The sequence below is a fragment of the Cryptomeria japonica genome, chromosome 9, assembly GCF_030272615.1.
Source record: "Cryptomeria japonica chromosome 9, Sugi_1.0, whole genome shotgun sequence".
Taxonomy (NCBI): Eukaryota; Viridiplantae; Streptophyta; class Pinopsida; order Cupressales; family Cupressaceae; genus Cryptomeria; species Cryptomeria japonica.
Genome location: NC_081413.1, coordinates 252,653,102 through 252,679,636, shown reverse-complemented (window position 1 = coordinate 252,679,636; position 26,535 = coordinate 252,653,102).

The following is a 26,535-nucleotide window of genomic DNA, read 5'->3' as shown; positions in this document are numbered from 1 at the left end:
TAAAGATAGTTAGTATATCTTGTATTTTTTTGAATTCAAAGTGTACTATTCTATTTTGACATGTTAGAAAATTTATACCTCAGACATCGAAGTTGCAGCTATGGTAACTGGGGGAGGTGTATGGGATACCTCTACTACATCCTAAAATGCATATTATTTGTCTCAATTTAAATTGATGTATAGATGAAAATTCATTTATGTAATTACAAATTTAAAGTGACTGATATATAAAATGTTATGAATTCAAATCAACACACCTATGTCTATAACTCATGGGCAAACACCATGTCCATCAACTCATCAGTCAGTGCAACATCCTCAACCGTGTGAGCCTGACATCTACAACCGCAAATCATGCACAGATGATATGAGTATCCATCTACACCAACTGCATCATCTATCCACAAGCATATCCCCGAGCAACTGACACACATATGCTCGATGGGCTCTCCGTCGCCCTCTAACGGCTCATCATCCAATACAATAGGGTCTGCTAATGACGTCCTATGTTGGATGATGGCACCAGTCAATGTTGTGGCCACCTAAAGAGTTTGTAGCTCCATCAACTCTTTCAGCTCTAATGGGACAGACTGATGCACCTTGGGTTTGGGTGCTAGGGGGTGGCGACTCTCCACGGCTAATCGCCTACGAGCTCCAGGTCTATCTTGGGTAGAGCCACCACCTCTACCATGAAACTCTCTCATGTTAAAATAGTTTGGCCACACATTGAGCACAAACTCACAATATATTTTTCTCAAAAAATATAATGGCACCTCATAATTATTACAAGGTGGATCATCAAAGACCATCCACCACCTTTGCCAAAAAAGATCCTTCATCTACGCATTGGTACACCAATGTATGGGAAACCTCTTTGCATTAAGAGGTAATGACTGACCAGTTTTGGGATCAACAAAAAGGGCACATATTTGTTGTTTAGAAATATTTTTGTTTTTTACTCCATCGTATGATAGCCCATTGGCATAGAATTGACGACACCTATCCCTAAAGCTTCCCCATCTGGTAATTTTTGTGTCAACAGCTATGGCACCACTAGCTAATGTTTCTAGGGTAGTGGCAAGGGATTAATGATGGTCAAGTTCAGAAGTTTTCAATTTTACAATCAGTCTATTGATTTTAGATGTATTTTGTCCTAACTGATTAATTAATTCTTCCTGTGTTTTGGCTATGCGGTCAAAAGGAGGAATTGGGGGTTGTTCTTGTGTGTTTTCAAGAGGTGCATTTGGTTGTTCTTGTGGGTTTTTAGGAGGTGCATTTGGTTGTTCTTGTTCTAGATTAGAAGAATCTGGTTTTTGAAACAAAAAATGAAAAACCCTAATCAAAATTAATGAAATTAAATTCAAAATGTAAAACAAATTGCATAAACCGGAAAGAAAGACAAAAATAAACAAAAACTAACCTTGATCCATATCTTGGAGGACAAATCTAGCACCCCGTTCGCGGTTTAGGTGATAAAATAGGGAAAAAACAAAGTTAAAAACGCGATTTACGGGTAAATGAGACCCGATTTTTTTTTTTAACATTTTTTACCAGGCACCGCATATGTAGTTTTATTTGGATTATTAGCATGTATGCACTCATTTTCCAAGGCGTAGCGCATACACGCTCATTTTCCTTTCTAGGCTCGAGAAGAACAAACCTAAGCGCGTATGCGAGAATTTGAAATTTTAAAACTGCGTACGTGCTGCTTGTTTTTCCAAGTTTTTTTTGGGTGGTGTCCACTTTTCTGACCACCATCTTTGTGCACACGCCCATCATCATATGCCCACTTTTTGAGGACTCTTGCAAATTTGACAGTGAATATTCCTTGTTTTTCAGTCATCATTGGACAAGGGATATTACACAATCATACTAAATAGATTTCAAACCCCATAATTTGTATAGAGAACAACAAATTTGGACTCAAGAGATTCTAGAGTAATTTTTGAGGTTAAATGAATCTATAAACAATAGTTTAAACATGAATAGATAATATTTACACTATGAATATTATTTGATGTTGTGATTAATGCATTAGGCATGGACAATATTTTAGGTGTGAATAATGTTTTCAAGTATGAATAGGTTTTTTTGGTAATGAAGAGATTTTCTAGGGGCTATGAATAATGGTTTAAGCCTTGTGTAGTTTTTTCAAGCTTTTTTTGCTTTCCTAAAGGAATAGTTTCATGAAAATAGACATCAGTAGGGAATATGATATCCAAATTCTAAAAAATAAATAGCCATTGGAATGTTGATTCTATGATATAAAACATCTTTAAAACATGTACCCTGGCAATTGTAGCTACAACATGTGACAAAATTCCTCTATTATTTATCTTATGATAGATGTTCATACCTTGTTCAAAAACTTCCAATTTCTATGAGGCAGTCTGTCAAACAGTTGGCGTGACATTTCAAAGCGCCCATTTTTGTACAAGCTGGGGGATGTTGACAGAGCTTTACACCTACACCCAGGCCAATGTAGAATCAGAAACATTACTATCTGCAAATGCAAAATAGATGGGTGACCGATACTAATGAATGAAAGAAGGGGAATGAAGCCTATTGGTCTTTAATCGAACACAATTATTGTTGGGATTGCACAAAATAGACCTTTTAAAATTCTTTATAAGCTTTCAATAATGTGAAGACATCAACAAGGCATTCAAACTACTAAAATTCCTCACAAAAATGGCATCTCATGGAATGCACGATATGCAAAAAGTAGATTTGTTGAAAATATTTGTGAAACCTTAAGACAAATGCACACAGTAGGTGTAGAAATGAAATCCATAACCATTGTCAATACCCTCTTCGAACACATTTGAGATTGGAACCTTGGAATAGGGTCTGGGCATCAATCAAAACATTAAGGGAGATTTTCAGATGTTGTAGTTGTGAATGCCCTGGTAGATATGTCTGCAAAATGTGGGAGCATAAAACAAAACAAATGAACTTTTTTTTGAAAAAAAAAATTCCCCAAAAAGGATGTTGATTCATACAATATATGATTCATGCCCAGGAGCATGCCCTATTCTATGAGATGAAATTTCTCCCATTTTCGCACAGGCTGGAGGATGTTGATAGAGCTTTACACATGCACTATTCCATGAGCTAACATTGCTCCCATTTTTGCAAACCCTATTCCATGAGTCGAGAATGCTTAGAGCTGGCATTAATCAATCAAAACAGTTCACGGTTCATGTGCCTCATCCAAAACCTGGAGTACACTTACTCTAGGTGGGAGTCCACTATTGGGGCGACAACATGAGAATGGGAAGAGGCCGTGAAAATGATTTGAAATATCTTGGTCTTTTATTTTATTTTTAAGTAATTCTCGCGGTTGTCGGAATTTTGACGAACGCAGGCACTTTTTGTAAAAAAGCACAAAATTCATTTCCAATTCCTTCTTTGTCGAAAACACATATTGAATTATCATCGGAATTCCGACAAATGCAGGCAATTTTTCAAAAAAAAATCAAATTTATTCACAATATACCATCTCCTTCAGAAACCTCTATCGGAATTTTAGGCCAAATGTATTAGTGAGATAGACAACATACAATGCACTCTAGTAGCTAGCAAAAACCATCCCTCTTGCCATCTCCACATTTCTGCCTCAATAGAAAATAGGGTCACCTCTAACAAACACGGATGGGAGAGGAACGAAAGCCTAGAAAATGCTCCCACAAGGCCACTCAAAAGACAACCCTCCACCTCAATAGGAGAGTAGCCCAATGCCAAAAAGTATAAAGTGAACCTCTTGAGAATCATGTGAACAATAAGGCACCCCATCCCTCAAGAGGATCACCATTAGAACTAGAGAACATGGATAAAAAATCCCCCCTAAAAGAGAGCCTCAATAGAAAAAGAACAGTTAGTTGGGACTAAATATAGGCAACTGAAGCAAGGCCAACAAACATATTCTCTCTAACGCATAACTAAAGAACAAGGGGCGAACGAATGGGGTTGGTTGGAAGAGAAAAACTTCCAATACTAGAAAACCCCAAGCCCAGAATAACCCTCCAAAGCTCCAGATGAAATGAGGAACCTCTCACATCCCACATGGCCTCCCCACTCCAAGGCAGAGACCACCGATCTAGAAGAGAAGAAACCACCCTAAGTAGAAGACCCACCACACCGCACCAACAAATGCCTTAGACCCCAACACGTAGCCAATAAGGGAAAGGGAGAGGAGAAAGGGTTCCATTCGTATTGAAATCTCCACCAGGAAATGAAGAGAAACCTCCAACACATTTGCACACCCCACTGCCCTCCCCAAGAAAAAATGATAGAGCATCATCACTACAACCGATCCCCAATGCGTAAGTTAGAGTGGAGACGGTCTTTGCCAAAGGCTGAAATGAGAAGACAACACCTTTCCCACCGTCAGAAACACCCGACCAGAAGTCCAAGAAAAAAGGCCCAAAACAAAGCAAGGGAATGCCACCGACAACATCATCAACATCTAAATCAGCATGCCCTACATCTCCACCTCTCCTATCTGCATCATCTTCTTCTGAATCTGCATCACCCACATCAAAACAAACCCTAATCCCCGAACCTTTGTCTCTCTTGCCCCCGCTCTCAATTCTACTAAGTAGACAATGTTTATGGAAGTAGAAAACAATTTTTATTGGTGAATGTTTTACAAAGGCTTTTAAATAATTTTGTGTTGGGAATGCACTAAAATGAATGATTAGAAAAATTAGTGTCTAAGGTTTTTGTTGCATGATTTACATAGATTTTTTATATAAAATTAGCTCCTACAAGCCTGTTATCACCAAACATTGGTATCACTATCATTTTATGTCTAATTATCTTCAAAATAAGAAAGGGTATGATTTTATTTATAATGGTTTGCAACACTTGAACAAATTACATATCCATATTTACACACACACACACACAACTATATATATATATATATATATATATATATATATATATATATATATATATATATATATATATATATATATATATATACATACATACATACATATATACATACATATATACATACAACTATATATATATATGTGTGTGTGTGTGTGTGTGTGTGTAGATATATATATATATATATAATGATGAACTACTAAGGTCCTAACTAGTACTGAGAGGGGGGGTGAATCAATACACAAACAAAAATGCTTCAATACTTTGTCATATCAAAACACAGGTGACTGGTTGTCTTCACCACTGAACTTAACCATAGCTATACCGGTTAAACAAAAATACTTCAGATAGTATTCGATAGATCTCAAACCTTGATAACTACTTCACTGATATAATCATGCATGAGTTGTACCAATAATACCACAATCATTTAACACTGCATGCATATCTAACTTAATCAAAACCACACAATCATCACATGAAAATATCACAACCCATAACATACAGATTTTTCACGTGGAAACCCAAAATGGAAAAACCACGGTGGGAATGAATACCAACAAGATGTTTGTGAACTCTTTTGAAGTCTTCTCTATTAGGAGCCTAGTCCAGTTAAAGACTACAATAAAGGTCCTATAAGGAACCGATCTTGTTAGGGATCACCCGGTTAAGTGATGGCTATATACCATGTTAAAGGTTGAAACCCTGTTAGGAGTTACCTCGCTAGAGGATTTAAATAACTCAATAACCTTGAGCCACCTGGTTAGAGGATTTACAACAAAGCTTGTTAAAGCTACCCAGTCAAGGGATTTACCTTCTGTTGAAATGGTTAGAAGACAATAGGTAAAACACCGATCTGATAACAATACTTCTTAATAAGGAAAATCCTTTTCAGTTCCTCTCTTCTACAATCACACTTTGCATATTCCTCACTCTTGTTTGGCAAGTATCAAATCTCCAACATGCAGACACAAATACAACTTTTTCCAACCACTGCAATAACAAAACTCATCGACCTTATAGACAACAACTAGGTCGGTAGCATAAACCCTAAACCCTCAATATTTCAAGTTTACACTTACAAGTGGTCCAATCCTAACTGTCCAAACACATTACATAGAATGAAATGATCTAAAACAAATCTCAAGACATTCTGCATCATCCAATATTCACCGCATCTTAAAATCAATAACCCATCACATGCTTTTCACACACCTCTAAGAAAAACGCTCATTATCAAGGTAGGCATTCAATGGATTAAATGTTTACATGCAATAACCAAAAAGAAATCCTTCACGTGCACATAGCTGACGTGGTATCTCAATCCTTATCCTTATTCCTTAACTAACTGGTCACAAAACATCATCGGTTGACCAATTGGTAGTCACACTTACTGAACCCCGACATCAGTCCACTCCATCCCGGTTGACCATAACCGCTTCCGATCTTCATATCGGTTCACCTGCTTGAGCACTTATTGACATCAATGACAACATGCATTATCACTGCTTCATCATATGCCAACAATCTCCCCCTTTGGCATTGATGGAAATACTAAGTGTATCATTGCTCAGTATCTGCACCATTCTCAATAACATATACCAATTCAACTTAAAAGATCACCACCACCACCTGGATTGGTCAGTGTGCACTTTTCTCAATCAGTTCTCACACCACTTATTTCATCTCCCCTTTGCATATTGACCTTCAAACATATATCTTCTCCCCCTTTGACAACAGTGCCAAAGTGGAGGCACAAGCTTTCGGGCTCCACTATGCTACTCCCCCTATGGAGTAGCATCCTTCAACACATCAATCTTGTAAGATTTGACATGGTAGTACCTGACTGATGTGGAGCACACATCTTTAATTTATGTCATGAAGGGGCAGAACCCCTAATGCACCTCTCAAATAAGTAAATGAAGTCTTCGGTAAGGGCTTAGTGAATATGTCTGCTAGCTACTCCTTACTGGAATCATGTTCTAACACAACATCTTTATTCTAAACCTTTTCTCTCAAGAAATGATACTTAAGCTCAATATGCTTGGTCCTAGCATGCAATACCAGATTTTTAGAAATATTTATTGCACTAGTATTATCACAAAATATAATCATCGGTTCAGATATAATCACTTTGAAGCCATTCAATACATGCTTCATCTAGATTGCCTGAGTGTGGTTCATAAATGCTGCCACACACTCTGCTTCAGCTATAGACTAGGAAATACAACTCTGCTTCTTGCTCATCCATGAGGCTAGTCTTCCACCAAGGAAGAATTCTCCACCGGTTGTGCTCTTTCGGTCGTCCACATTACCTACCCAATCTACATTGGTAAACACTTTGAGATCAAATTCACCATTGTATGGATACCACAATCCATAATCAACTATCCCTTTCAAGTATCTAAGAATCCTCTTTACCACTACCAAGTGGGATTCTCTTGGACTCTTGTGAAAATGGGCCACTATGCCCACTGCATGAGCAATATCTAGTCTTTTGTGCACCACATAGTGCAACTTACTGATCATTGTCTGGTACTCCTTCTCATCCATCAACGTTGTATCATCCTCCTTTGTTAGTTTGCAGTTGGTAACCATTTCCATTCCAACCGGTTTTCTCTCCTCCATGCCAAAGGTCTTCAATACCAATTTGATATACTTGGACTAGGTAATGAAGATACACTCTTTCATCTGTTGAATCTATAGACCAATGAAAAAATTTATCTCTCCAATCAAAGACATCTCAAACTCCTTTTTCATCTCATCTGCAAATGCATGACTCATATCATCATCTCCACCAAAGATTATATCATCTACAAATACTTCACATATCAGAATCTGACTACCTCCTGATTTCAGGTAGATGTTGTTGTCCTCACTTATTCTCTAAAATCCTATCTTCACAAGATGAGAATGTAATCATTCGTACCATGCCCTTGGTGCCTATTTCAATCCATACAGGGCCTTGTGTAATCTGTACACCATGTCACTATCTTCTAACAAAGCAAACCCATCTGGTTGCTCAATATACACTTCTTCCTCCAAGATTCCATTCAAGAAGGCAGACTTCACATCCATCCGGTATACCTTAAATCCCTTGAATACTACAAATGCAAGTAGCATTTAGACACCTTCTATTCTAGCCACTGGGGTAAAGGTTTCCACATAGTCTTCTCCTTCTTCCTGAGCATATCCCTTGCATATAAGTCTTGCCTTGTTCCTTGCCACTGTGCCTTGTTCATTCATATTATTCTTGAAGACCCATTTGGTACCTATGACATTTTTGTGTTTTGGTCTGGGTACCAAGGACCATGTTGCATTATTCTCTATCTAGTCCAACTCCTCTTCCATTCCCTTTCTCCAGTCTTCATCGGTAAGTGCCTCTCTAGCAGTCTTAGGCTTAAATTTTGAAATCATGCAAGAATTTTCTTTTGCCTTTCTCTTTGTAATTATTTTTGCATCTTTGTCTCCTATGATCTACTTCAGATCATGATGCAGTCTTACATACCTAGGAATGACCGTAGTAGGTTCCACTTGCTTTTCCTCTTCTTTTTCTACTTCATCTTCTTCTTCACCCACTGAAGCTTCTATTGATACTGAAACAATGAGGTCTTTCTAGTGTTTGTCACTTGTTTCTTTCTTAACCGGTTCCCAGAAGGCTAAACCCGGTTCATCTTCCATTTGCTTGTTGTCGGTTTCCTCAGGCTTCTCAGGGGATTCATCAACCTTGACAATGATACTCTCAACAATCTTCTGAGTCCTATTGTTGTAGCACTTGAGAGCTTTACTTTTAGTGGAATATCCTAGAAATATTCCTTCATCACACCTAGCATAAAACTTACTCAGGTGCTCACCTCTCCTGATATAGCATTTACTCCCAAACACTTTGAAATAACTCACATTGGGAGTTCTCCCATTCAAGTACTCATAGGGGGTTTTTTCTTTACCTTTCTTAATGAGTACCTGGTTCATGGTATAGACTATTAGTTCTAATACTTAATGTTAAGTACAAATGCCAAGCTAATAAGATGAGAGGGGGGGTGAATCATACAACCTTCATCTTCCATAAAAACAACAGATTCAACCTCGGTAACATATACTTCAGTAATATAACCAAAAATGCTAAACATGCAAACTCAAAAGCATATAAACATCATAACACTCATAACACCAGATTTAATGTGGAAACCCAAATAGGGAAAAACCACTATGGGATTTCGGACCCACTAAGAAATATACTCTTCTAGAGTATGCTTAGTTAAAAGCAAATCCTGTTAAAGATTACAAACACATTGCTAGATGTGACCTGGTTAAGGGATTTCCCTCAGATCTATTAGGATCTTCACCTTGTTAGAAGTGACTTTGTTAAAGGATTTCAAACACTCAATCAGAACGTCACCTTGCTAGAGGGTTTTACAAATAAGACTATTAAGTCCACTCGCTTAAGAGATTTTTTGTCACTTCACAAAATAACAGTAATAAAAATCTATCTGCAACTTCACATCTAAAATGCTAAAGTAGATTCTTATTTTCTCAATACAATAGGACTTATCTTGTCCATCTGTTGGGCTCTATACTCTGTTATTCAAATAGGTCTTCAAACTTCTGTGGTTGGTAATCACTATGTAGCATCCATGTGCATACACTTGCCCGCATGCATTGTTTATCAATAGTTCCTTATTTATAAACAATTTGCCAACCGCTTAATCTCCTTGATCACATATCCCATGATCAATCATAGCCATCAGATCTTCAAACTTGACCAAGTTCAATGTATCCTTTGATCTGAAAACATTTTACCCCGCCTTGGAGATTGCATACATTTCTTGGAACTAGTGCTAGGGTATTGAGGTTCAATTTGAGCTGTAGATCTTCCTATCAATTTTTCCTTTGCCATAGATTCTTTAACAAACCTCATGCATGACATACCAATCATTTAATCATAACTAGCTCATCAGCTTCCTTCATTAAATAAAGCTTTTATTCATTTAATGCATTTTGTTACTACTCGGTTGCAACTCGGTAAATACTAAACTTCACTCAGTAGACATTCTGCCTTCATTAACCGATAGCGATAACCTTAGGGTTTACCAACTAGGTTCCTTAGGGTTTACCAACTAGGTTCTTTGCTCGATAACATAGTATAGTATTAACCTTACAATCAATAACATATGTAGGATATCAAAACAATCTAAACATCATGATCTCATCATTGTCTAACTCGGTAATAGTTGCCCATTGAATAAATTATTCCTCCCCTTATTCATCACATTCTTTCTGTGTCTTTTACCGACATCTTTATACTCATCAAATCATACTTCTTAAGATATGGCAACATCATACTGAATTAGAAAATCAATTTCTTGATAACAATGACAAAATAATAATATTAAGACATTAAACATCCTTGATCAATTATATCCAGAATCATCAACAACCTTCTCAATATCCTAATTGAAATGCCAACAATCTCCCTGTTTCTGTTATAATGCCAACAATCTCCCTTTGTCTATTATAATGCCAACAATCTCCCCCTTTGGCATTGATGGCAAAACTAATTGATTTGACCTAATTGATTCAGATTACTGTGAGATTATGAAATGCTCTCCCCCTGTCATCAGACTACTCCCCCATACATTAGTCTTGTCCTCTTTTCTTTAGTCTTCTCCCCCTTTAAAAAAAATGCCAAAAAGTAAAGAACGAAAACATGATTGCTTCCTGTATGAAGTGATTTCCTGTTGTTATGTGTCAACTTAGTCTCGGTCAGAGCATTTTGTCTTCAATTCCTGTTTCATGTATTTGTTTTTTGTACACCTTTAGAAAACATCCTAAAGTGTGTAAATCAGCATCAACTCCTAAAAGATATTCTATAGAGTCATCGAATTGATGCTTTCACCGAACTTGGTCAGTGAGTAGAAGATAGGGGTAGGACCCCTAACTCACTTCTGAGATACTCAAAAGTGTCCCTTGGCAATGGCTTGGTGAAGATATCTACTATTTGTTCCTTTGTGTTAACACACTCCAACACCACTTTCTTCTCTTAAGCTTCTTCTCTAAGATAATGATATTTGATAGAGATGTGTTCAGTCTTAGAGTGCATAACAGGATTCTTTGAAATGTTAATGGCACTAGTATTGTCACAGAATATAGTTACTAGCTCGGTAACTTTCTCATTTATACCATCCAACAGTTGTTTGATCCATGCTATGTTGGTACAATTCAATGCTGCAGCAACGTATCCAGCTTCTGCTATTGACTGTGAAACACAACCTTGCTTCTTGCTAAGCCAACTCACTAGTCTTTCTCCTAAAAAGAAAGCTCCTCCACTTGTGCTTTCTCTATCATTAATGTTGCCTGCCCAATCAGCATCAGTATAAACTTTTAAATCAAAATCATTTCCTTTCTGATATACTAAGCCATAATCCTCAGTGCCTTTCAGGTATCTGAAAATTCTCTTGATTGATGTCATGTGTGTTTCCTTGGGATCTGCAGAGAATCTTGCAACTATACCTACTGCATGTGCTATGTCTGGTTTGCTATGAACAACATATTGTAGCTTTCCAATCATGGATCGGTAAAGTATCTCATCAACAAATGCAGATTCATCATTCTTTGATAATTTACAGTTGGTAGTCATAGGAGTACTTACTGGTTTTGAATCCTCCATTCCAAATTTCTTTAAGATTTCCTTTATGTACTTGGATTGAGTAATGAAAATCTCATTTTTCATTTGTAGTATCTGTAAACCTATAAAATACTTTATCTCATCGATTAATGACATCTCAAATTCTTTGCTCATTTCATTTCCAAAGTTCTTGCATAGAGAGTCATTTCCACAAAAGATAATATCATCAACAAATATGGCTGAGATTAGTATTCCATTTTCATCATTCTTCATGTACATATTGTTGTTTTCACTTGTTCTTATAAAACCAATCTTGATTAAATAAGAGTGCAATATTTCATACCATGCTCTAGGTGCTTGTTTCAAACCATATAAAGCTTTGTTCAATTTACATACCTGATCTTTATTCTTGTCTTCAACAAATCCTTCAGGTTGTTCAATAAAAACTTCTTCTTCTAATATACCATTCAGAAATGCAGATTTGACATCCATTTGATATACCTTGAACTTCTTGTAAGAAACATATGCCAACAATGTTCTTACTCCTTCAAGTCTAGCCACAGGTGCAAAAGTCTCACCTTAATCAATTCCTTCTTCTTGGGCATAACCTTTGCAAACTAGTCTTGCTTTATTTCGAATGACCTCACCTTTTTCATTTAGCTTGTTTCTAAAAATCCACTTTGTACCGATTACATTTTTGTCCTTTGGTCTTGGGACCAGTGTCCATGTGCCATTCTTCTTGATTTGTTCAATCTCTTTTGTCATAGCATTTATCCAATCTTCACTGTTAAATACCTCTTTCACTATCCTCGGTTCAAATTCAGATATCAGACATGTGTTATGTCTTAGTTTGTTCCTTGTCATCACTGGATCATCCTTATCTCCTATAATCTGACTTGATGCATGATGTCTTTTGACATACTTGGCTAATACAAGCTCGGTAGGCTCTGTATGATCTTCTTCATCACTCGGTAACTGGACATTATCTTTATTTTCTTCAACAGTTCTCTCGGTAAGACTTATCGGTTGAACATAGACAAATTCATTATAATCTTCTGGTTCTTTGGAGTTTCCTTCATCATTTGTTTCTGCAAATTCATCAATTTTCACATTTGCACTTTCTACTATTTTGTTAGATGATTTGATCAGACATTTAAATGCTTTACTTCTAGAAGAATAACCTAGAAATGTTCCTTCTTCACTTTTCTGAACAAACTTGCCATTTCTATCATCTTTGTGTACATAGCATCTACTTCCAAAGATTTTAAAATAACTTATAGTAGGTTTCTTGTCATACTAGATTTCATATGGTGTCTTCAAAGTTCCTTTCTTCAGTTGTACTCGGTTTAGGGTGTAAACTGTTGTGCTTATTGCTTCTCTCCAATATGTTTGTGGCACTTTCTTTTCAATCATCAGGGTTCTGGCACAATCCACAATAGATCTATTTCTTCTCTCAGCAATTCCATTTTGTTGTGGAGTTATCGGTGCAGAGACTTGTCTTTTTATACCATGATCATTGCAATATAAGTTGAACTCATCAGATGTGAACTCTCCTCCTCTGTCTGATCTAAGACATTTCAGTTGTCTTCCTGTTTCATTTTCAACTCTTGCCTTGTACCATTTAAACATTTGAAAAGCTTCTGATTTTTCTTTTAAAAACATAACTGACATCATCCTTGAGTAATCATCCACAAATAATATGAAATATTTATCACCATAATAACTTTGAACTTTCATAGGACCACAAAGATCAGTGTGCACAATATCTAAAATTCCCTTAGAAGTGTAGGACTTACTTGTAAAGCTTGATCTTGTCATCTTACCCATCTAGCATCCTCGACACATAGCATTCTCAGGTTTTTCAAGACTTGGTAGACCTCTTACTCGGTGCTTCTTTCTTATCTTGATTAGATTATCAAAATTTACATGACAAAACCTTTTATGTCATAACCAAGTATCATCTATCTTTGCATACAGACACTTGTTCTGAGTTGAGTCAAGGTGAAACATGTTACCTTTTGTTTGTGTCCCGGTAGCAGCTAACTTTCCATGCTTGTCATGAACTTTGACAATTCCTTTCTGAAATTCTATTCGGTATCCTGTATTGTTGAGCTGTGCTACACTCAACAAATTGTATTTCAAACCTTCAACCCAATAAACATCATTACATTTAGCATTGTCAAGAAGTGTTATAGATCCTTTACCTTTTACCAGACATGGTGCATCATTACCAAATCTTACGTAGCCTCCATCATAATCTTCTAACATAACAAACTTGTGTTTATCACCTATCATGTGATGTGAGCATCCACTATCTATGATCCAAGAATCATTAGTATTTATGTGAGATATTAGGGCTTTTTCTTCATACCTTTCTTCATCTGATCCATCTTTGATAGCCACATAAACTACTTCCTCTGTATCAGTTTCATCTGATTTATCATCATTGGATTCCTCATCGGCTATTAAGCATGAGTTTCTATCTCTTCTTCTGAAGTCTCGATGTCCTCTGTAATGATTATCTTTCTGTCTGTCATCTCGGTAATCTCTCTTTTTAGTAGAATCTTTTTCAGGACAATTAGAAGCCATATGTCCTATCTTATCACAATTAAAACATTTCAAAGGTAGTTTTCCTTTATACTTACCTTTTCCTCTCAGTAACCTTCTGGCTAATAGTACTTCAAACTCTTCTTGCTTTCTGATTTCCTCATATAGTTTGTGTACTTCTTCCATGTTCTTGCAAAATCTTTCACTTGCTCCACTGTGATCCCCTTTAGTTTACTTACTCATTCTATCATTGTAATCATCAGATTCACCAATATGAAAAGAACTAAATGTAGATTCAACTTTATTTACTGATGACCCATTGTTATCAAAGTTACTTAACTCAAATGCATGTAGCTTACCAATAGTAGCATCTAAAGAAATTGGCATATTGGGTACAGACCTCAATTCATTGATTGCAGAGACTCAGATTGCATAAGCTGGTAGAAGGGTTCTTAACAACTTACTTGTTATATCCTTTTCTTCAATAGTTCCACCTGCTCCTTTGATTTGATTGACAATCTCCTTTAGTCTTGTATTGTACTAGGTTATGTTCTCACCTTCATTCATCCTCATAGATTAAAGTTGTCCTCTTAGACTATCCACTTTTTCTCTTTGAACATGTTCATCACCGCCATACACAAATATGAGGTTGTCCCACATTGCCTTTGCATCATTGCAGCCTTCTAGATCATTAAACTCTGAGTCGGACAATGCAAATGTTATTTCAATCATTGCTTAGATATGTTCTTGCTTTGCCTTTATCTCTTCCATTGTCAATGGATAGGTGCTTGGTGTAATGAAATCATTCTCTAGATAATATACAACATATTCTCCAACTCCTGATAGGTGCGGCTTCATCCTTTTCTGCCATGTAGAGAAACTTGACTTGTTCAGCTTCAGTGCATCCCTCTTATACATCTTTGGATCTTTTCCTCAAGTACCTTTAAACTTTTCTTCCGGAATCCAAAGCTCTAATACCAATTGTTAGTTTTGATACTTATGTTAAGTACAGATGCCAAGCTAATAAGATGAGAGGGGGGGGTGAATCATACAACCTTCATCTTCCATAAAAACAGTAGATTCAACCTTGGTAACATATACTTCAGTAATATAACCAAAACTGCTAAACATGCAAACTCAAAAGCATATAAACATCATAACACTCATAACACCAGATTTAACGTGGAAACCCAAATAGGGAAAAACCACTATGGGATTTCGGACCCACTAAGATATATACTCTTCTAGAGTATGCTCAGTTAAAAGAAAATCCTGTTAAAGATTACAAACACATTGCTAGATGTGACCCGGTTAAGGGGTTTCCCTCAGATCTGTTAGGATCTTCACCTTGTTAGAAGTGACCTTGTTAAAGGATTTCAAACACTCAATCAGAATGTCACCTTGCTAGAGGGTTTTACAAATAAGACTGTTAAGTCCACTCGATTAAGAGATTTTCTGTCACTTCACAAAATAACAGTAATAAAAATCTATCTGTAACTTCACATCTAAAATGCTAAAGAAGATTCTTATTTGCTCAATACAATAGGACTTATCTTGTCCATCTGTTGGGCTCTATACTCTGTTATTCAAATAGGTCTTCAAGTTTCTGTGCTCGGTAATCACTATGTAGCATCCATGTGCATACACTTGCCCGCATGCATTGTTTATCAATAGTTCCTTATTTATAAACAATTTTCCAACTGCTTAATCTCCATGATCACATATCCCATGATCAATCATAGCCATCAGATCTTCAAACTTGACCAGGTTCAATGTATCCTTCGATCTGAAAACATTTTACCCTGCCTTGGAACTTGTATACATTTCTTGGAACTTGTGCTAGGGTATTGCAGTTCAATCTGAGCTGTAGATCTTCCTACTGATTTTCCTTTGCCATAGATTCTTTAACAAACTTCATGCACGACATACCAATCATTAAATCATAACCAGCTCATCAGCTTCCTTCATTAAATAAAGCTTTTATTCATTTAATGTATTCTGTTACTACTCGGTTGCAACTCGATAAATACTAAACTTCACTCGATAGACATTCTGCCTTCATTAACCAATAGCAATAACCTTAGGGTTTACCGACTAGGTTCTTTTCTTGGTAACATAGTATAGTATTAACCTTACAATCAATAACATATGTAGGATATCAAAACAATCTAAACATCATGATCTCATCATTGTCTAACTTGGTAATAGTTTCCCATTGAATAACTTATTCCTCCCCTTATTCATCACATTCTTTCTGTGTCTTTTACCAACATCTTTATACTCATCAAATCATACTTCTTAAGATATGGCAACATCATACTGAATTAGAAAATTAATTTCTTGATATCAATGACAAAATAATAATATTAAGACATTAAACATCCTTGATCAGTTATATCCATAATCATCAACAACCTTCTCAATACCCTAATTGAAATGCCAACAATCTCCCTTTGTTTGTTATAATGACAACAATCTCCCTTTGTCTATTATAATGACAACATAGACTGCAGTGCTCACCGCTTCTCTCCAAAATGTGTGAGCGACATTTCCTTGGATCAACATAGTTCTAGCTGCTTCAACCACAGTCCTGTTGTTTCTTTCTGCTATGTCATTCTATTGTGGTGTCCTTCGGGAAAACAATTGCCTCTTAATCATGTTCTCCTTGTAGTACTTATTGAATTCATCATAAGTGAATTCACCTCCTTGATTAGTCCTTAGGCATTTTATCCTTCTACCACTCTCCTTCTCCGCCAATGCCCTAAAGACTGAGAAATTTCCAAATGCCTCAGATTTGTCTTTCAAGAATGTGACCCACATCATTCTTGAGCAATCATCGGTAAGAATCATGAAGTACTGATCTCCCTAAATGCTTCTAGTTTTCATCAGACCACACAGATCGGTGTGCACTAAATCAAGTAAGTTATCTACAGAATAAGACTTATCTTTGAATGTTGAGGAAGACATCTTCCCAAGTTGGCATTCTCTGCACAAGGCATTCTCTGGTTTGTTCAGCAAAGGCAATCCTCTTACTTCCTTGATCTTACTGGCCTTTACAATTGTCAAAATTTATATGATAAAGTCTCCTATGCCATATCCAACTGTCATCAAATTTCACTATCAGGAACTAACTAATCTTGGCAGAAATAGGTTTCCTCAGGTCTGCTTACCGATGGCAATAAGTTCACCACTCTTTCCAATTATTCTACAAACTCCACCTTTGAATTCCAGTATGAGTCCTTTATCGTTCAGTTGAGCAACACTCAAGAGATTATGCTTAAGGCCTTCCACCCAGTAGACATCATCCACACTGCTCTTTCCATTTAGTGAGATGGATCCTTTTCCTTTCACCATGCAAGGTGCATCGTTGCCAAACCGAACAACACCACCATCATATTCTTCAAGAGACGGAAACTTTCTCCGATCGTCGGTCATGTGGTGAGAACACCTGCTGTCAATGATCCACTCGTTAGAGTTATCAATATGTGAGACAAGGGCTTTCTGGTCAGACAACTCTTCCTTAACAACCACAAACACTATGTCCTCATTCTCTTCATCCTCAGATTCCTCATCGGTAACACCTCCATCCACTACAATAAGACAATTTCTCCTACCTACTCCTTTATACTTCCTAAACCTCTTTGGTTTATCCTTATTGTCATTGTTAGGATAGTTAACAGCTATATGTCCTATTTTATTGCAGGAAAAACACTTCAGAGGAAGCTTACCTCTGTATTTTCTGGTTCCTTTTGGAAGTCTCTTGGCAAGAAGAGCTTTAAACTCCATCAGAATCTCCTCATCATCCATATCATTGCTTGGCCTGGATTCATAAGTGGTACTAACCTCTTTTCCTTTCCTGGTCGGTGTGGAGGAAGCAAACGCTCTAAAGGCTAACTCGGTCTTCTGAACACTACCATCATAACCATTCAATTCATATGCACTCAACTTTGCAATAATAGAGTCTAAAGATACCTTGGTTTTGTCGATAGACCTTAGCTCCTGAATAGAGGCAACCCTGATTGCATAGATTGGTAAAAGTGATCTTAGAACTTTATTGACAACAGTGGCATAATCAATTGTTCCACTAGTGCTCTTGATCTCTCCAACCACTGTCTTGATTCTTATGTCATATTGTTGAATGGTCTCTCCTTCAACCATCCTCATATCTTTAAACTTTCCTATAAGGATTTCTTACTTAGCCTGCTTGACATGTTCATCACTGCCATAAATGGATTCCAATTTGTCCCATACTTCTTTCAGATTGTCCTTATCTTGTACATCAATGAACTCTACATCAGACAAGCTGCTAATAAGGGCTTCCATGACTCTCCCATTTTCTTATATCTCTCTTTTCTAATCATCGGTTAGAGTGCCAGAGGGGATTACATAGGAATTCTCAACATAGTTCTAGTGTTGTGCACCCAAAATTTTGATGTATATCTTCATCATATCCTTCCATATTTTAAAGTTGTCCTTGTTGAACTTAGGACCTTCCTCTTCATCATTAAAACAGAATCTTTTGCCTCAAGCAGTTAAGCTTATATCACTGAGGACCTGGATGAGCTTTGATACCAATTGATGAATAATGATGAACTACTAAGGTCCTAACCGGTACTGAGAGGGAAGGGGGGGTGAATCAGTACACAAAAAAAATGCTTCAACACTTTGTCATATCAAAACACAGCTAACTGGTTGTCTTCACCACTGAACTTAACCATAGCTATACCAGTTAAACAAAAATACTTCAGACAACATTCAATAGATCTCAAACCTTGATAACTACTTCACTGATATAATCATGCATGAGTTGTACCAATAATAACATATTCATTTAACAATGCATGCATATCTAACTTAATCAAAATGACACAATCATCACATGAAAATCTCACAACACATAACACACAGATTTTTTACGTGGAAACCCAAATGGGAAAAACCACGATGGGAATGAATACCCACAAGCTGTTTGTGAACTCTTTTGAAGTTCGCTCTATTAGAAGCTTGGTCCAGTTAAAGACTTTACAATAAAGGTCCTGTTAGGAACCGATCCTATTAGGGATCACCTAGTTAAGGGATGGCTATATGCCCTATTAAAGGTTGAAACCCTATTAGGAGTTACCTCACTAGAGGATTTAAATAACTCAATAACCTTGAGCCACCTGGTTAGAGGAATTACAACAATGCTTGTTAAAGCTACCCGGTCAAGGGATTTACCTTCTATTGAAATGGTTAGAAGACAACAGGTAAAACACCGATTTGATAACAACACTTCTTGCTAAGGCAGATCCTTTTCAGTTCCTCTTCTGCAATCACACTTTGCAGATTCCTCACTCTAATTCGGCAAGTATAAAATCTCCAACACACAGACACAAATACAACTTTTGCCAACCACTACAATAACATAACTCATAGACCTTATAGACAACAACAAGGTATGTAGCATAAACCCTAAACCCTAAATATTTCAAGTTTACACTTACATGTAGTCCAATCCTGACCATCCAAACACATTACATAGAATGAAATGATCTAAAACAGATCTCAAGACATTCTTCATCATCCAATCTTCACCATATCTGAAAATAAATAACCCATCACACGCTCTTCACACACTGCTAAGAAAAATGCTCATTCCCAAGGTAGGCATTCAATGCATTCAATCTTTACACACAAGAAACACAAAGAAATCCTTCACGTGCACATAATTGGTGTGGTATCTCGATCCTTATCCTTATTCCTTAACTAACTATTCACAAAACATCATCGATTACACTACACAGCCAAACCGGTAACCCTAGAGCTGAACTGAGACTACCAACCGGTAGTCACACTTAGTGAACGCCGACACCAGTCCACTCCTTCCTGTTTGACCATAACCGCTTCCGATTTTCATACCGGTTCATACCAGTTCACATTCTTTTGCACTTATTGACATCAATGGCAACATGCATTATCACGGCTTCATCATATGCCAACATATGTATGTATGTATGTATGTATGTATGTATGTACATGTACATGTATGTGTGTGTGTTTATTTATTTATTAAAATAAATAAAGTATTTCATGTTTTCACTATTGTCACTCAAGATGAGTAAGTAAATTTGTTCTTTGTCTTGGCTAGCTTGTATGGTTATTCAACTTTTATAATTTTTTTATTATTGTGAATAATGTTAGTATATTAACCTTGAAAGGTGTATGAAACTAGATAATATAAGTATTTTATCCTTTAGTAGGCCTCTGATTAGTGTGAATACAAATGTTGTATTTGATGCTTAAGAGGTCAATTATTATTTTTGAATACCTATTATATTTTGACAGTATGCAAGTCTATGAGTATTGAGAATACCTATAGAATTAATCAAGCCTATGTAGACCATTAAGTGGGAAAATACCTTATTTTTACCAAACAAATATGCATTAAGGTTGGTCGTGAGGTTGGCCTGCATACTGTTGGATTAGATTAAAGTTGATGTTCAAAATAGGGAATGAAATTTAAATGATATTTGGACTTTTCAAAATCTTTGGTTCATATCTTGAGAGTTATTATACTTATCTTAAGGTTGGAAAAGTTTGTGGCATATCTTCACTTTTTTGTACTATACTTTGCATTGATAATGTGTATATGTACCTTTTTATATGTATACATTATTGTCATTTCAAGTGAAAACATGTATGTTATGATATGTGATTTAAAGCTTCATTATTTAGCTAAAACTGACTTCGTTAATTGTTCAAGTGGTATTCATGTTTGTATAAAATTATTTAAATCTCTATGAGAGGTTGAATAATTTTACACAATCATCTTATCCATAAATTTCACTTAAGGTGGGGGTGTTGCAAGGTGTGTGCCCTTGGTCTCCTTGTGTTGTACAGTACAGCGCTCAGGTTTGTGACATGGCTTAACCGCTTCCTATGGATTCTATAAGTCTAGTGGTTGTATCAGGCATTGGCCTCCTTATGTTGTGCAGTGTAGCACTCGGGTTTGTGATGTGGTTTAACTTCCTCCTATGGATTCTATAAGTCTAGTGATTGTATCGGGCATTAACAAGTCAATTTTTTGGTGTAACGACAAGCGCACTTGTAACAGGGGGTGTTAGCATGAATAAGGTTTTACCTATATAGTAATTAGTGAAAACCTAATCACATGTTAAGTTTATTTAGGATCATGTTAGTTATACTTTTATCCTAGGTGGAATTCTACAAGTTATTTATAAAGAGGCCATATTCACCTCATTTAATTTTAGTTATTTGGATATTTAATATTTGTATGATCATGCATTTAATGTTTCTATCAAGGGTAGTTTCCACCCTACCTCATCTCCTTGCCTTTATAAGAAAGACTTATCATGTATATTTCAACATGTTCAATTATTATATTCAATCAATCTTGTATTATTGAAGCAATATTTCTTATCATTATCTCTTGTGAAAGATTCTTTAGTCTTTCAAAGATCTTTGGTATGTTGTGGAGTCACCTAACTACCCCAACAACAAGGATTTAAGGCTCTTGTGAAACCTATATTACTTTATTTTAAAGAGGGTTTAGGATTCCCACCTTCTCCTTTGTATACATCACCTCCTCCATTATTGAATGTCTCTATATCATCTTCCTATGAGTGGTCAAGCATTTATTCACGAGTTAAATGATTACTTCTTGCTCCTCATCTCTTATCTATACAAGAGAATATTTTGTTAACACTTCTCAAATCCCACTTGATTAGTCAACCTCCTCCAAAATATAAGAAATTTCATAAACATGATAAAACTAATATTTTATTTTGTGTGTATCATTGATTGCATTTCCTATCCACCAAAGAATGTTAGGTTTTGAGAGGTAAAATATGATAAATTATTAAATCAGGTATCATTCATATGACAAGTGACAATGAGTTTCACCTTTGTCCCATCCCTTCTAAATAATACATTTTTTCTACTATGTTGCTCCTCATTTTTTGAGATTTGTATCTCTCTATGGGGGCTCTTTCATTCATGGTGGTACAATCTCATAAAGAACCATTATTTTTTCTGTGGTAGCAACATAATGTTTTCTAGTGTGGTCATCCTCACTTATACACTGAAGGCATGGACAACCTATTTCGAGGTATGCATATTTTCTTGAAAATATTCTCTCCTTTTAGTGGTGTGCATCTCCTCTCTTTATTTGCATAAGTGTGTGTATCCTTATTTAAGGATCTCATCTCTTTATTAAGGTAAGTGTTGTTGAACACAAAAAAAAACTAAGACGGGGGGGGGGGGGGGGGGGGTGAATCAGTCTAGACCTTTAATAAATACTTAAATACTAATCTTCAAAATTTAAGTACCAAGCATATAATCTCAACAATAACATATTATGAAAGTATGAAGCACAACAAACACATGAACACCAAATTTTTGTGGAAACCCCATTCAAGGAAAAACCATGGTGAGAATTAAACTCACAATATAAATATAATTTGTTACAATGTTTCCTCTAGAACAACCTATTCCTAAAAGGACTTTTAGAACTAAGGCACACAACCTTAGGGCAAGATAAAAATGACTTGCAATACTGAAACTTACTATTTCACGGCAAGATATAGAAAGCTTCCAAGAGATTCATTGTCTTTTGATAAAGAAACAAATGACTAAACTAGAATGAACAAGATCTCCTAATCATGAAAGTGATCTTGAGTCATTGTTTAAAGTGATCAATATCATAGAAAACTCTTCTATTTCTAAAAAACATAGTCCCTAAACTCTATCACATTGATATTATCATCATCAAATCTCTTCACCATAATCTTTCACACATCTTCAATACTAAAATTGCTTGTAGGTCATTCACACCTTTGGCAAAATGTTTCACACCCATTCCACACACTCACTAGTACATCCAAACTCCTTTATATACAAGGTTAATCATCAAAATGCTTAACTAGATCATCGATAGATCTATTATACATTATTGTCTAAATTCAACCACCCATACCTAGAATATTAAATTTTGTCCACTCTAGAAGATAGAGAGAACCCAAAATTATTACAATACAACATTTCCAAATTATTCCAATCGTACCACACACACCAGCACATCCTCCAAGGTTGGCATCAAATGAAACATGTAGATGAACATTGAAGCACACCAACCAGATAGCCTAAAAACATTCTCTAATGCATGAAACTCAATGCGGATCTACACATACCATGGTGATACCTAACACATTAGCCATACAAATCTTCTAAAACAAACCCAAGCCATAATAATATGATCCAAGTTGAATACAACATCATAGTCAACCAAAGAGTAGAATAGATGACACCTAGAACTTACAACATCATAAATTCACTTGCCAATCAAGTTACCAATTGAAAAATAAACTAAAACATTGCATACATCATATGAATGGAATCCTCCAAATTGTGGCACCTGAATCCATGTATTTGGAAGCCAAAAAACCTTTTTTAGATTTATTTAGATAGACAATATTAGTATCAGAAACATCAGTAATCAACTCAGCCAACTAAGCCATAGTGCATTTGCAAAATAGAGAGTGTAATGTACACAGAGCATAGACATCATATGTAGAACCATAGAATGTAATCTTTAGAAACTAGAGGAATACAAGACATTCTTCCACTAAGACATTAAATATTGTTTCCTGCATATAGAAACCTCTTCTATACTATTCTTACTTCCATTTCAAGACAAGACATGTTGACATCAATGACAATAAAAGCTATGTTGAAATAAATAACAACAAGACACAAAAACTTAATTTCCCAACATTCTCCCTCTTTTTCATTTATGAAAAAACCACAAACAACAACAAAAAATAGATATAATTGATCTATCTCCCCCTTTGAAATCAAGGATAAAGGGCACTCCCCTTGGAAGGATGCACTACCAAAGTAAATCTAGTTAAAAAAAAAGCAGGGGCAATGACCCCTAACTTCTGCCAGAGATACTCAAATGTATCCTTTGCCAATGCTTTAGTAAAAATATTTGCAATCTACTCTTTAGTAGGTATATATTCCAATGTAACTTCCTTTTCTGCAACCTTCTCTCTTAAGAAATTATCCTGGATTGCAATATGCTTAGTCCTTGAATGCATTACTCGATTCTTTGAAATATTAATAGCACTTGTATTATGACACACAATAGGAATTTCTTCATCAATACTACCTTGATATCTTTGAGGGTCTATCTTATTCACATCACATAAGTTTAGCAAGATTTTGTTGCAATAAATTTTTCCCCTGTAGTGGATATTGATATTGAATCATGTTTCTTATTTAACCAAGAGACAATTCTGTCTCCCAATAAAAATGCACTGCCACTTGTACTCCTTTTGTCATCTATACATCCAACCCAATCAAAATCTATATAATTTCAATGTGAAATTATCATCCTTTTTATACCATAAGCCATAGTCTATAGTTCCTTTGAGATACCTAAATATCCTCTTTACTTCTTGTTCATATGGTTTCTTGGGGCTGGCCTGATATTGAGCTACCAAATAGATAACCTTCATGATAACTGATCTTGAGGTACTTAGATACAATTATCCTCCAATCATAGATTGTACCTTTTATAATCTTCACTCGAAGATTCATCATCCTTTCTTAACTTGCATGTAGTAGTCAAAGGAGTGGCAACCAATTTAGAATTCTCCATCTCAGACTTTTTTAATAGCTCATTGATGTATTTGGCTGGAGGAATAAAGATGCCTTTTTCTAACTAAGTAACTTGTAGACTGAGGAAAAATGAAATATCACCTATCATAGACATTTCAAATTCCTTTTGCATTTCTTCTGCAAACTTCTCATAGATACTATCATTTCCTCCAAATATGATATCATCTTGACATACACAATGATAATCAATGAATTTTTATACTCAATATTGAAGTAAAGATTGCTATATGTAGTACCTTTTTTAAAGTTCCACTATAATAAATATCTTTCCAATCTTGCATACCAATCTCTAGGAGCTTTCTTGAGTCCATACAATTATTTCTTCACTCTGTAAACCATATCTAGTTCATCAGTTAACTTGAACCCATTGGGTTGTTCAATATATACTTCTTCCTCAAGTTGTCCATTTAGGAATCCTAACTTGACATCCATCTCATATACTTGAAATTTTTGTGCGTTGCAAAAGCAAGGAACATTCTTATAGTTTCCATCCTTTCTATCAGAGAAATTGTATCCTCAAAATCTATACCTTCAACATGTGAGTAACCTTTGCAGAATAATCTTGTCTTATTCTTGATGACTTTTCCTTCTTTATTTAGCTTGTTCCAAAATACCCACTCAGTTCCTATCACATTTATGTCCACTAGCCTAGGTACTAGTTAGCATGTATGATTCTTTTCTATTTGGTTCAGTTCTTCTTCCATTGCTTTTATCCAACTTTCATCATTGTTAGCTTCCATATAAGTCCTTAGCTCAACTTCAAATAGGAAGAAATAGTTTTCTTGATTACTAGGATCTTCATGTCTTCTTCTTGTCTAAACACCCTTGCTCTTGTCTCCAATGATCTTATCTTCTGAGTGATTCTTTTGTACATACTTTTTCAATGTCTTAAGAGCTTGTTCAATTTATTCTCCTTCTACATTAGTTTCATGGGGGCTTCAATGACTAGGCTATATTATATCATGGCTGATTAATCTAGTGGGTGGTTGAACTTTACTATTCATTCATAATAAGGGGTTTAATATCCCAAAAATGAGGGTATAATTTATTGCCTATTAGTGAAAATAGGGGGTCTTTTAATTCAATTTTTGTATTGGGGACTTTTCTTGTAATAAACAAGCATTGGATGACTTACCAGAGGCGAAGGCCAAGTTGGTTAACTATAACTGCAACTGGCCCATATTTTTTAAGATGGTGTTCAAGACTGTATTCATTGGTGGAGGAGGTGGAGGTGGGCCAAATCTGCCACCACCTCCACTAGAACCTCAAGAAGAACTAGTGCCACCAGTAGATGTAGTTCTAGTGCTAATTGTAGACATCTAAGTTGCAACAGAGACAAAGGTTGAGCCACTAGACATAGATATATAGCCCAATGGGGTTGATGAAGTAGTGATACTAGGAATAGTAGGCCTGAGATCAACCATGTGCACTATTGAACTAGGCATACCAACACTAAGCTGAGGTCCATAGGTAATTGACTAGCCATCCTAAGGTAAAGCATCAGCCAAAGGCACATGATTCTTGACAATTCCTATTTGAGATTATGATGCTATGCACTTAAAGGTAATTCAAAAATCAAAAAATGGACTTACAACAGATAAAAAAGATATACCACGCGGTGGACCTCAAAAACTTGTCAATAAGGTGACAGGAAGGTCTTGTCTATAAGGTTTCAAGGGAAAAAAAAAAGAGACCAACCTCCATTACTTGTACACACTGATCTCAAGGTTCTTGTGATACCAGAGGACTCTAAATACTCAAAAATCCAACTTGGAAGGTCCCAA